Source organism: Macaca nemestrina, chromosome 1 (genome assembly GCF_043159975.1).
Source record: "Macaca nemestrina isolate mMacNem1 chromosome 1, mMacNem.hap1, whole genome shotgun sequence".
In the NCBI taxonomy this organism is placed as follows: domain Eukaryota; kingdom Metazoa; phylum Chordata; class Mammalia; order Primates; family Cercopithecidae; genus Macaca; species Macaca nemestrina.
The window spans coordinates 142426931-142440639 of NC_092125.1; the positions used below are offsets into that span (position 1 = coordinate 142426931).

At 44.1% G+C, this 13709-nt stretch overlaps 1 long non-coding RNA gene across 1 annotated transcript in view; it reads right to left on the bottom strand.

The window, feature by feature from the left end:
* Positions 1 to 1675: 1675 nt before the first annotated feature.
* Positions 1676 to 13709, bottom strand: part of LOC105482840 (uncharacterized) — a 30280-nt gene continuing 18246 nt past the window's right edge. Inside the window, exons 3-4 of the long non-coding RNA XR_987918.3 lie at positions 4248 to 4379; positions 1676 to 2560 (exon numbers count right to left, since the gene is read on the bottom strand). This is a non-coding gene — a long non-coding RNA (uncharacterized lncRNA). The remainder of the gene's footprint in view (positions 2561 to 4247; positions 4380 to 13709) is intronic.

The window sequence follows — 13709 nt, forward strand, 5'->3', positions numbered from 1 at the left end:
ATGATCATGCTATTGCACTCCAGCCTGGATGACAGAGTGAAACCCTGTCTCTAAAAAATAAAAAATAGCTGGGCATGGTGGCTCATGCCTGTAATCCCAGCACTCTGGGAGGCCAAAGTGGGCAGATCACCAGAGGTCAGGAGTTTGAGACCAGCCTGGCCAATATGGTGAAACCCCATCTCCACCAAAAATACAAAAATTAGCCAGGGGTGGTGGCATATGCCTATAATCCCAGCTACTCGAGAGGCTGAGGCAGGAGAATTGCTTGAACTTGGGAGGCAAGGGTTGCAGTGAGTTGAGATCGCACCACTGCACTCCAGCCTGGATGACAGAGCAAGACTCTGTCTCAAAAAAACAAATAAATAAAAATATAAAAAGTTAGTGTTGTCAGTTTTCTCGTTTATAAAATGGAGGGTTGTGAGACACAGGGATGTTAGCATAGAATCAGGCACGGAGACTTCTGGGGTCCGAGGCATCAACTCCTCAACTTCTGTAAAGTACAACTAAAAGTAAATAGTTCTAAGCAAAAAACCTGGAGCTTTGCAAAGGCTCATTTCACGTTCAGGGCCCTTATTTATTTACTTGCATGTCCTTTGCTGGGTATTAGAGGGCTAACCTTGCCAGCACCTCACCCCTGAAGACATGGACAGACCATTGCCACAATGGTCCAGCACCACGGGGTTTAAAGCAGTACCATCCAGCATCTTCTCAGTGCCTTTCTGTTCGTCTTTGTAAATAAGCACAATTAAGGTTTTGAATTGTTTTTCCATCACGTGAAAATGATTGAACAGATTTCACCATACAGTGTATGCAGGCCTGACTTTGTATATAAGCTGTACAGAATACCCAACAGATCCTCAGTTCCGTGGTTCTCAAATTTGAGCATGCATCAGCATCCCTGTAGGGCTTCTTCAAGCGCAGATTCCCGAGCCCCATTCCTAGAGTTTCTGATTTAGTAGGTCTGGGGTGGGGTTTGAGAATTTACATATCTAACAAGTTCCCAGGTGCTGCTGATGCCGACGTTGTTGGTGAGAGCCACTGCCTTAGGTGTTCTAGAGGACAACGGCTGTTGATGTGCAAGCAGTAGCTTCTTGTACCGGCTACTCCCCGGGCTAGGGGTTCCCTGGAGGCAGGCTGGGAGGCCTGCTAGTTCTAGCTAGTTCTACTAACCGAAGCCTGATCTTAGGGGCAATGGCTATTTGCAACTTGATTCCTAAAAAGAGTACGATGGAGGTGAGGTGTGAGGCAGATTTTCTTGTAGCCTTAATTTCTTCCCACTCCCCATTGCCTAGTGAGCACAAATAGCTGAGCCCCCAGTCCAGTGCCCGGCCCGCTCTTACTTTGTCTCCTAAATCTGCAGTGGCAGAATTAGCTGGGATGAGTGGGGCTTGTGGTCTGGATTATTATCTGATGGGTAAGGTGACGCCCATTTCTGTTGTTCTTCTCCGTTTCCCATCACACATCTGGGTTGAGAAGGAAGCAATTTTCTAATGACTTTAACTGGAAATTGTTTTCATAAACATTTAATTGAGATAATCCCAAACCATGTTGTCACAATTCAAATCACACTTGGTTAACTGAAATAAAAAAACAGCTTTCCGAGACCTGGTCTTAGTGTCCAGGTCTCGGAAAGCTGTTTTTTTATTTCAACTCCTTTAATTCAATGCCGTTACCTTAATGACACTGCAAATAAAGGCATCCCAGGGTACTTCTCGCCAGACCCAAAGAGGAGAGCTATAGCTGTGGGCCAGGCCTGTGTCTATGTGTGGCCTGAGGAGAGAAGTGGGCACTGTGAAATCCTGAGGGGTAAAGGAGGGGTGACCAAGGGACTTTTAGGAAGAAGGATACCGAATTTTCCACTTAAATGTGTTAACATCTTGAACTGTGATGAAACCCCTAACTTCAGGATGAGCCTGCTGTGCATGCCACTCTGTACCAATAGGGTACAGTGGTCTCCGCAGGATGAGAACAGCACCGAGACCATTCCAACGCATGTCAGGCACAGAGTTAGCAGGCCTGAGAACTTAGTGAGAGACGTAACTCAGAGAACTTAGGCCTCAGGGATTTACTGAGATTTGGGGGTAGGTGAGCTGGAACTCCCTGCAGCCTCAAACTCCTGGGTTCAAGCAACCCTTCAGCCTCAGCCTCCTGAGTAGCTGGAACTACAGTCATGCACCCCAGGGGCAACTCGTTTTTTAACTTTTTGTGGAGACGGGGGTCTCACTATATTGCCCAGGCTGATCTCGAGCTCCTGGCCTCAAGTGATCCTCCTGCCTCCATCTTCCAAAGCACGGGGATTACAAGCACGAGCCACTGTGCCCAGCAGACATGAATGAAGTTTATACAGGAGTAAATAGTAAATAATAAGGTGACATAGCAAGGGGACACCCAGGTGATAAACTTCTGTGTAACCTCAGGTTATAGGAAGGTTATGAAATCAACAGCAGTGATTAATTTTGCGTTCATCCTTGTTCAGGTATCTCCAATCCGAACAAAACACATTCTTCTATTCAATAGATATTTCCGAGCAGCTGCTGGGGGCCCAGTTGTGTGCCAGGTGCTGGGGATATAATGATAACCAGAAAGTTGGTCCTGGTCTCAAACAGCCGGGATTCCCGGCTCTCCTCTGTGTCCCCACTCCCTCTGAAGCCCAGTCCTGTCACATTTACATGACCCCTCCACCTTCCTCTTCTGCACTTTCACCAATGACCCTCCCAGAGCCTCAGGTATTCATTCATTTATTCAACAACTGTGTGCCAGGCACTATTCAGGGCAATGGGGACTCAGCAGTAAATAGAATCGATTAAAATCCCTGCCTTCTTAGAGTAGATGGAAAAACAGTAACTAGGATAAAATGCAGCCAAGATACAGCGTGTAGCAGATACAGCATGTTGGGCAGTGACAAAGAGAAACAACAGAGCAGGGGAGAAGAGAGGTAGTCTGAGGGGTGGTCCAGCCAGGCCAGGAGTCTTTCAGAAGGTTTACGACAGGAAGGACTGGAGAGAGGATCCCAGCAGCAGGAAAAGCAAGCGCAAAAGCCAGGGGTGGAGGTCCACTCCTGACCTCACGAGCAAGAGCAGTGGGGAGCAGTGTGGCTGCAGTGGAGTGCAGGGAGAAAGAGACAGAGGTGAGCCCAGAGTAGGGTGGGGCTGGAAATCAGACCAGCTAGGTCCTTGCAGGAAGAGGAAGAACCTGGCTTTTCCTCTGAGTGGTGCAGGAAGCCACGGGTGTGTTTTGAGATGTGGGGAAACATGGCATGTCTTAGTTTAGCAGGTGGCTGGCTGCTATGGGAATAGCATAAAAGAGCAGGAGGCTACTATGGAACCCAGGCAAGAGATATTGGTAGCCTGGACCAATGTGTGATGGTAGAGTGAGAGATGTGGTCAAATCCAGGATATATTTTAAGGTGGGGCCAATGGGATTTGTTGACAGATTGTTAGATATAAAAGACCTAAAGATGACATCAAATGTCTTGACCTGAGCAATTACTGAAACCAGGGAGACTGCAGGAAAAGCTGATGGGAAAGAGCATAAGCTTGACTTTGGACATGCTGAAGTCTGAAGAACCTATCAGATGTCCAAGTGGAGATGTCAAGTAGGCAATTGGATACTTGGTTCTAGCTTAGGAAAGAATTCCGAGCTTGAGATGCAGACTGGGGAGTAATTATGACTGACCATGGACTTTAGGCTGGGAAAGGAGAAGATGAGGGGTTTAAGGGACAGCAAAAAGGGAAAAGAATTATTAGATTTGGGAGTGGAGGGTGGGGAGAGTCACTACCATACTGAGAAACTGAACAGGCCATTGCTTGTCCTCAGCAGAGCAAGTTTCAGCAAGGGAAAGGGAGCATTCAGGGAAAAAGTGCAGAGTTGGGGATTTTGCTGATGACTGGCAGTGAGTTCCAGAGAGCACAGAAGTTTCAAGAGAAGCAGGGGAGAAGAGGAGGTGGGGCTGGAAAATGTGACATTCTGAATAGAATGTGCATAAGAGGACAGAAGATGAGGAATGGTCTCTGAGTTTGGGGCCTGTCATGGGGACAAAGGTAAAGAGGGAAAAAGGCATAAGGATGCTGGACCTCTAGGGACCAAGACCAAGGAGGTGAAGAGGGCATGAATGTTCTGGTGCACGGGGTGAGGGTGGGCCTGGGGCAGGGAGCACTCCCACTGGACTTCAGAGTCCACCCTCACATAGTTACCTTTCCAGCCTTGGCCCTGGGCTACACTGCTTTTGGGGCACTTTTCCTTCTGACCTGTTGACTGCAGGCTCTCAGGCCTCTGTCCTGAGCCAGGCTCTTCTTTCTTTTGCACTGCTCTGAAAACGCCAAAGCTTACAAAGATTCCTTCTGTTTCATGCAGGTACTGCACTTGCCTTCTTCGAGGTCCTGAAAGTAAAGATGTGTTTGGGACTCATGGGATTGCCCAATGTGTGCCCGAACTGAGCTCATCCTTCACAAGCTGTCACATTTTCCCAACATCTTAACGTCTATTTCCTTTTCCTCACAGCCACTTCCTTAACCAGCCATAAATGAAACTAGACTTTTTAAAGCCAATATTTTTCATTCTTTGTTTTTAATTTTTAAAACAAATAAAAGTCAACTGTCTTCCTCCTTCTGGGGTCTCCTCCAAACTTTTTTTTTTTTTTTCTTTTCATATATTGATTAATTAATTAGTTAGTTAATTTTGACACAGGGTCTCCTGTTGCCCAGGCTGGAGGGCAGTGGTGTGATCACAACTCACTGCATTCTTGACCTCCTGGGCTCAAGAGATCCTTCCACCTCAGCCTCTGGAGTAGCCAAGACTACAGGCACACGCCACCACATCCAGCTATTTTTTTTATTTTTTGTAGAAATGGGGTTTTGCCGTGTTGCCCAGGCGGGTCTCAAATTCCTGCCCTCAAGCAATCCACCCACTCTGGCCTCCCAAAGTGCTGGGATTACAGATGTGAGCCACCACACCTGGCCTTTAAAAAAACAAGCAAACAAACAAACAAAAAAAACTATAAGATTGATAGCCTTCTGTGATGAAAGGATTCCCTTGTGTTCCTCTAGCCCTTTGAAGCATTGGATTTCCTACAGAATTTTTCTGAGGGCCTTCTCCTCTCTGGGCACAGTGTCACCCATAACCTTTCTCCAGCCCAGGGCTTCTACCCTTTGGCCCACATTCTCTGGGCCCCACTTCCTGACCACCAACTGGGCACTGGCTCTCCAGGAACCCCATCTGTCTTCAAGCAATACTAACAGCAGAAACATCATCTGGCAGAAGAAACAAACGGGAAGATGGTGCTTGACTGACTACTCATCTGACATGGTTTGGCTCTTGTGTCCCCACCCAAATCTCTTGTCGAATTATCATCCCCAGTGCTGGCGGAGGGGCCTGGTGGGAGGTGATTGGATCACGGAGGTAGATTTCCCCCTTGCTGTTCTCATGATAGTGAGTGAGTTCTCAGGAGATCTGATGGCTTAAAAGTGTGTGGCAGTTCCCCCTTCTCTCTCACCTGTCAAGCTGTGAAGAAGGTGCTTGATTCCCCTTTGCCCTTCCACCATGATTGTAAGTTTCCTGAGGTCTCCACAACCATACTTCCTGTATAGCCTGTGGAATTTTGAGTCAATTTAACCTCTTTTCTTTATAAGTTACCCAGTCTCGGGTAGTTCTTTATAGCAGTGTGAAAACAGACTGACACACCATCCAAGAATGAGCAGGAACAGAAAAGGCACATTGTACGCAACACTGTCAGATGGAAAATACAAGGCTAATCAGAAGGACAGAGAGAAGAAACCCCTTCAGTGGCCAGGCTGTTCTCTCTAGAGGTGTAGTCTTTTTAAGCTATTGTTTGCAGCTCTGCCAACAGGTTTCCTATCAGAGATTCCAGGGAAGAACAAACTAATCACCATTAAATGTTCATGAGTAGCTACCACAGAGTTGGATCAGAGCAAGTGATGGCTGGGTTCTTGGGTTTGCTTTCTTTCTTCCAACACAAGCACATGACATTGGTTGCCCTGACTTGCGGGCAGCTGGGCCTGCCCCTTGCTCCCGCTGGGCTCGTTGGAACAGATTTTTAAAAACAGGTCAGGGAGGAATCCGTCTCACATGACGCACTGCACATGAACGGCTCCCATGTGCTTTCTCACCCTGAACATGTCCCCTTATTAATTATGATGACAATCCCAAGCTTGGATGCTTTAGAAAGTCATCCATCTGCCTGTGTGTGTGTGCGCGCGTGTGTGTGTGTGCTATGTGTATGTTCTTTGTGCTCTGTGTGCATGTGCGTCATCTTAGACAAGAAAAAAATATTTCGCTGTTTAAAATACCTTGTCAAGGTACAGGTGGCTGGCAAGATGGCCAAACAGGAACAGCTCCAGTCTGCAGCCCCCAGCGAGATCAATGCAGAAGCTGGGTGATTTCTGCATTTCCAACTGAGGTACCCGGCTCATCTCATTGGCACTGGTTAGACAGGGTGGGGCATCACTTCACCCAGGGAGTGCAAGGGGTGAGGGAACTCCCTCTCCTATCCAAGTGAAGCTGTGAGGGACTGTGCCCTGAGGAATGGTGCACTCCAGCCCAGATACTACCCTTTTCCCATGATCTTCGCAACCTGCAGACCAGGAGATTCCCTCAGGTGCCTACACCACTAGGGCCCTGGGTTTCAAGCACAAAAATGGGCAGCTATTTGGGCAGACAACAATCTAGCTGCAGGAGCTTTTTTTTGTACCCCAGTGGTGCCTAGAGTGCCAGCAAGACAGAACAGTTTGCTCCCCTGGAAAGGAGGCTGAAGCCAGGGAGCCAAGTGGTCTAGCTCAGTGGATCCCACACCCACAGAGACCAGCAAGCTAAGATCTACTGGCTTGAAATTCTCCCTGCCAGCACAGCAGTGTGAAGTCAACCTGGGTACTCAGCTTGGTGGGGGGAGGGGCATCCACCTTTACTGAGGTTTGATTAGGCAGTTTTCCCCTCACAGTGTAAGCAAAGCTGCCAGGAAGTTTGAACTGTGTGGAGCACACTGCAGCTCAACAAAGCTGTGTAGCCAGACTGCCTCTCTAGATTCTTCCTCACTGGGCATGGCATCTCTGAAAGAAAGGCAGCAACCCCAGTCAGGGGATTATAGACAAAATTCCCATCTCCCTGAGACAGAGCACCTGGGAGAAGGGGCAGCTGTGGGCACTGCTTCAGCAGATTTAAATGTTCCTGCCTGCCAGCTCTGAAGAAAGCAGTGGATATCCCAGCAGAGCATTTGAGCCCTGCTAAGGGACAGACTGCCTCCTCAAGTGGGTCCCTGCCTCCTGACAGGGAGACACCCCCCAGCAGGGGTCGACAGCCACCTCATACAGGAGAACTCTTGCTGGCATGAGGCAGGTGCCCCTCTGGGATTAAGCTTCCAGAGGAAGGAATAGGCAGCAATCTTTGCTATTCTGCAGCCTCCATTGGCGATACCCAGGCAAACAGGGTCTGGAGTGAACCTCCAGCAAACTTCAGTGGACCTGCAGCAGACAGGCCTGACTGTTAGAAGGAAAACTAACAAACAGAAATGAATAGCATCAACATCAACAAAAAGGACGTCCATGCCAAAACCCCATCCAAAGATCATGAACATCAAAGACCAAAGGTAGATAACTCCATGAAGATGAGGAAAAATCACAAAAAGCCTGAAAATTCCAAAAACCAGAATGCCTCTTCCTCCAAAGGATCACAACTCCTCGCCAGCAAGGGAACAAAACTGGATGGAGAATGAGTGTAATGAATTGACAGAAGGAGGCTTCAGAAGGTGGGTAATAACAAACTCCTCCGAGCTAAAGGAGCATGTTCTAACCCAATGCAAGGGAGCTAAGAACCTTGAAAAAAGGTTAGACGAATTGCTAACTAGAATAACCACTTTAGAGAAGAATGTAAATGACCCGATGGAGATGAAAAACACAGCACAAGAACTTCGAGAAGCATACACAAGTATCAATAACCGAATTGATCAAGTGGAAGAAAGGATATCAGAGATTGAAGATCAACTTAATGAATTAACGTGTGAAGACAAGATTAGAGAAACAAGAATGACAAAGGCTTCAAGAAATGTGGGACTGGCCGGGCGCGGTGGCTCAAGCCTGTAATCCCAGCACTTTGGGAGGCCGAGTCGGGCAGATCACGAGGTCAGGAGATCGAGACCATCCTGGCGAACACGGTGAAACCCCGTCTCTACTAAAAAATACAAAAAACTAGCCGGGCGAGGTGGCGGGCGCCTGTAGTCCCAGCTACTCGGGAGGCTGAGGCAGGAGAATGGTGTGAACCCAGGAGGCGGAGCTTGCAGTGAGCTGAGATCCGGCCACTGCACTCCAGCCTGGGCAACAGAGCAAGACTCCGTCTCAAAAAAAAAAAAAAAAAAAAAAGAAATGTGGGACTATGTGAAAAGACCAAACCTACGTTTGATTGGTGTATCTGAAAGTGACGGGGAGAATGGAACCAAGTTGGAAAACACACTTCAGGATACTATCCAGGAGAACTTCCCCAACCTAGCAAGACTGGCCACATTTAAATTCAAGAAATACAGAGACCACCACAAAGATACTCTTCAAGGAGAGCAACCCCAAGACACATAATCGTCAGATTCACCAAGGTTGAAATGAAGAAAAAATGTTAAGGGCAGCCAGAGAGAAAGGTTGGGTTACCCACAAAGGGAAGCCCATCAGACTAACAGCAGATCTCTCTTCAGAAACTCTACAAGCCAGAAGAGAGTGGGGGCCAATATTCAACATTCTTAAAGAAAAGAATTTTCAACCCAGTATATCATCCAGCCAAACTAAGTTTCATAAGCGAAGGAGAAATAAAATCCTACACAGACAAGCAAATGCTGAGAGATTTTGTACCACCAGGCCTGCCTTACAAGAACTCCTGAAGGAAGCACTAAATATGGAAAGGAAAAAACAGTCCCAGCCACTGCAAAACACATACCAAATTGTAAAGACCATTGACACTGTGAAGAAACTGCATCAACTAACAGGCAAAATAACCAGCTCACATCATAATGGCAGGATCAAATTCAAACATAACAGTATTAGCCTTAAATGTAAATGGGCTAAATGCCCCAAGTAAAAGACACAGACTGGCAAACTGGATAAAGAGACAAGACCCATCAGTGTGCTATGTTCAGGAGATTCATCTCATGTGCAGAGACACACATAGGCTCAAAATAAAGGGATGGAGGAAGATCTACCAAGCAAATGGAAGGCAAAAAAAAAAAAAAAAAAAAAAAAAAGCCGGGGTTGCAATGCTAGTCTCTGATAAAACAGACTTTAAACCAACAAAGATCAAAAGAGGCAAGGAAGGCCATTACATAATGGTAAAGGGATTAATTTAACAAGAAGAGCTAACTATCCTAAATATATATGCACCCAACACAGGAGCACCCAGATTCATAAAGCAAGCCTTTAGAGACCTAAAAAGAGACTTACACTCCCACACCACAATAATGGGAGACTTTAACACCCCACTGTCAATATTAGACAGATCAGTGAGACAGAAGGTTAACAAGGATACCCAGGAATTGAACTCAGCTCTGCACCAAGCAGACCTAGTAGACATCTACAGAACTCTCCACCCCAAGTCAACAGAATTATACATTCTTGTCAGCATCATATCACACTTATTCCAAAATTGACCACATAGTTGGAAGTAGAGTACTCCTCAGCAAATGTAAAAGAACAGAAATCATAACAAACTGTCTCTCAGACCACAGTGCAATCAAATTAGAACTCAGGATTAAGAAACTCACTCAAAACCACACAATTACATGGAAACTGAACAACCTGCTCCTGAATGACTAGTGGGTAAATAACAAAATTAAGGCAGAAATAAATAAGTTCTTTGAAACCAATGAGAACAAAGACACAATGTACCAGAATCTCCGGGACACAACTAAAGCAGTGTTTAGAGGGAAATTTATAGCACTAGATACCTAAAGGAGAAAGCAGGAAGATCTAAAATCGACACCCTAACATTGCAATTAAAAGAACTAGAGAACTAAGAGCAAACAAATTCAAATGAATTCAAAAGAAGACAAGACATGACTAACATCAGTGCAGAACTGAAGGAGATAGAGACACAAAAGACACTTCAAAAAATCAATAAATCCAGGAGCTGGTTTTTTGAAAAGATCAGTAAAATAGATAGACTGCTAGCCAGACTCATAAAGAAGAAAAGAGAGAAGAATTAAATAGATACAATAAAAACTGATAAAGGGGATATCACCACTGATCCCACAGAAATACAAACTACCATCAGAGAATACTATAAATAATTCTATGCAAATAGACTAGAAAATCTAAAAGAAATGGATAATTCCTGGACACATACACTCTCCCAAGACTAAACCAGGAAGAAGTCAAATCCTTGAATAGACCAATAACAAGTTCTGAAGTTATGGCAGTAATTAATAGCCTACAAACCAAAAAAAAAAAGCCCAGGACCAGAGAGATTCACAGTCGATTTTTACCAGAGGTACAAAGAGGACCTGGTGACATTCCTCCTGAAACTATTCCAAACAATAGAAAAAGAGCGGCTCCTCCCTAACTCATTTTATGAGGCCAGCACCATTCTGTTACCAAAACCTGGCAGAGATACAACAAAAAAAGAAAATTTCAGGCCAATATCCCTGATAAACATCAATGTGAAAATCCTCAATAAAATATTGGCAAACCAAATCCAGCAGCATATCAAAAAACTTATTCACCATGATCAAGTTTGCTTCATCCCTGGGATGCAAGGATGGTTCAACATACACAAATCAATAAACATAATCCATCACATAAAGAGAACCAATGACAAAAACTACACGATTATCTCAATAGATGCAGAAAAGGCCTTTGATCAAATCCAACACCACTTCATGCTAATAATTCTCAATAAACTACATATTGCTAGAACATATCTCAAAACAAGAAGAGCTATTTATGACAAAGCCACAGCCAATATCATACTAAATGGGCAAAAGCTGGAAGCATTCCCTTTGAAAAGCAGCACAAGACAAAGATGCCCTCTCTCACCACTCTTATTCAACATAGTATTGGAAGTTCTGATCAGGGCAATCAGGCAGGAGAAAGAAATGAAAGGTATTCAAATGGAAGAGAGGATATCAAATTGTTTGCAGATGACATGATTGTATATTTAGAAAACCCCATCATCTCAGCCCAAAATCTCCTTAAGCTGATAAGCAACTTCAGCAAAGTGTCAGGATACAAAATCAATGTGCAAAAAATCACAAGCATTCCTATACACCAATAATAGACAAACAGAGAGCCAAATCATGAGTGAACTCCCATTCACAATTGCTACAAAGAGAATAAAATACCTAGGAATCCAACTTACAAGGGATGTGAAGGACCTCTTCAAGGAGAACTACAAACAACTGCTCAATGAAATAAGAGAGGACACAAATAAATGGAGAAACATTCCATGCTCATAAATAGGAAGAATCAATATTGTGAAAATGGCCATAGTGCCTGAAGTAATTTACAGATTCAATGCTATCCCCCTTGACTTTCTTCACAGAATTAGAAAAAACTACTTTAAATTTCATTTAGCACCAAAAAAGAGCCTGTATAACCGAGACAATCCTAAGCAAAAAGAACAAAATTGGAGGCATCATGCTACCTGACTTCAAACTATACTGCAAGGCTACAGTAACCAAAATAGCATGGTACTGGTACCAAAACAGATGTACGGAACAATGAAACAGAACAGAGGCCTCGGAGATAACACCACACATCTACAGCCATCTGATCTTTGACAAACCTGACAAAAACAAGCAATGGGGAAAGGATTCCCTATTTAATAAACGGTGTTGGGAAAACTGGCTAGCCATATGCAGAAAACTGAAACTGGACCCCTTCCTTACACCTTATACAAAAATTAACTCAAGATGGATTAAAGACTTAAACATAAGACCTAAAAACCATAAAACCCTAGAAGAAAACCAGGCAATACCATTCAGGACATAGGCATGGGCAAAGACTTCATGACCAAAACACCAAATGCAATGATAATGAAAGCCAAAATTGACACAGGGGATCTAATTAAAGGGCTTCTGCACAGCAAAAGGACCTATCATCAGAGTGAACAGACAACCTACAGAATGGAAGAAAATTTTTGCAATCTATCCATCTGACAAAGGCTAATATCCAGAATCTACAAGGAACTTAAACATATTTACAAGACAAAAACAAACAACTCTATCAAAAAGTGGGCAAAGGATATGAATAGACACTTCTCAAAAGAAGACATTTATGTGGCCAACAGACATATGAAAAAAAAGCTCATCATCACTGGTCATTAGGGAACTGCAAATCAAAACCACAATGAGATACCATCTCAAGCTGGTTAGAATGGTGATCCTTAAAAAGCCAGGAAACAACAGATGCTGGAGAGGATGTGGAGAAATAGGAATGCTTTTACACTGTTGGTGCGAGTGTACATTAGTTCAACCATTGTGGAAGACAGTGTGGCAATTCCTCAAGGATCTAGAACCAGAAATACCATTTGGCCTATCAATCCCATTACTGGGTATATACCCAAAGGATTATAAATCATTCTACTTTAAAGACACATGCACACATTTGTTTATTGCAGCACTATTCACAATAACAACGACTTGGAACCAACCCAAATGCCCATCAATGACAGACTGGATAACGAAAATGTGGCACATGTACACCATGGAATACTATGCAGCCTTAAAAACGGATGAGTTCATGTTTTTTGCAGGGACACGGATGAAGCTAGAAACCATCATTCTCAGCAAACTAACACAGGAACAGAAAACCAAGCACTGCATGTTCTCACTCATAAGTGGGAGTTGAACAATGAGAATACATGGAAACAGGGAGGGGAACATCACACACTGGAGCCTGTTAGGGGGTGGGGGACTAGAGCAGGGATAGTGTTAGGAGAAACACCTAATGTAGATGATGGGATGATGGGTGCAACAAACCATCATGGCACATGTATACCTATGTAACAAACCTGCATGTTCTGGATATGTATCCCAGAACTTAAAGTATAATTTAAAAATATGTATATATATCTTGTAATGCTATTCTTTTAAGGAAACAGCCTGAGGCAGTGGGCAATGGAGGAGATTATACTTGATGGATTGTTTAATAAAAAATGATAAATGAATATAAAAATAAAGTTAATAGAATAGATAAAACTGCATTTTAAATAGTTTTTACTAGATATTTATTGGGTATGTTTACTATTCTAGGCATTTCATATACAAGAACTTGGTTAAGCTCTCTAATAGCCCCAATTGAGTAGGCATTATTAATTCTACTTTATATATAAGGCAAAGTAACTTTTTAAAAAATATGCCATTAATAAGAGATAAAACAGAGGTTTTTAAGCAACTCTGCCTTACTCTAATGCCCATGCTTAGCCCACTACATCATGATGACTTTAAAAGCAACCAAAGGGCCCATCTATAAGGTGAAAATGTCTTTTGCCTGGCCATTATGGTTTGAATGATGATGTCCCCACAAAAATTCATGTTAAAACTTAATCCTCAATGCAACAGTATTAGGAAGTGTGGCCTTTGGGAGGTGATTAAGTCACAAGGGCTTCACTCTCATGAATGAGATTAGTGACCTTATAAAAGGGCTCACAATTGAAGGAAGCTCTCTCTTGCCCTTCTGCCCCTTCTGCCAAGTGAGAACACAGTGTTCCTCCCCTCTGGAAGATGC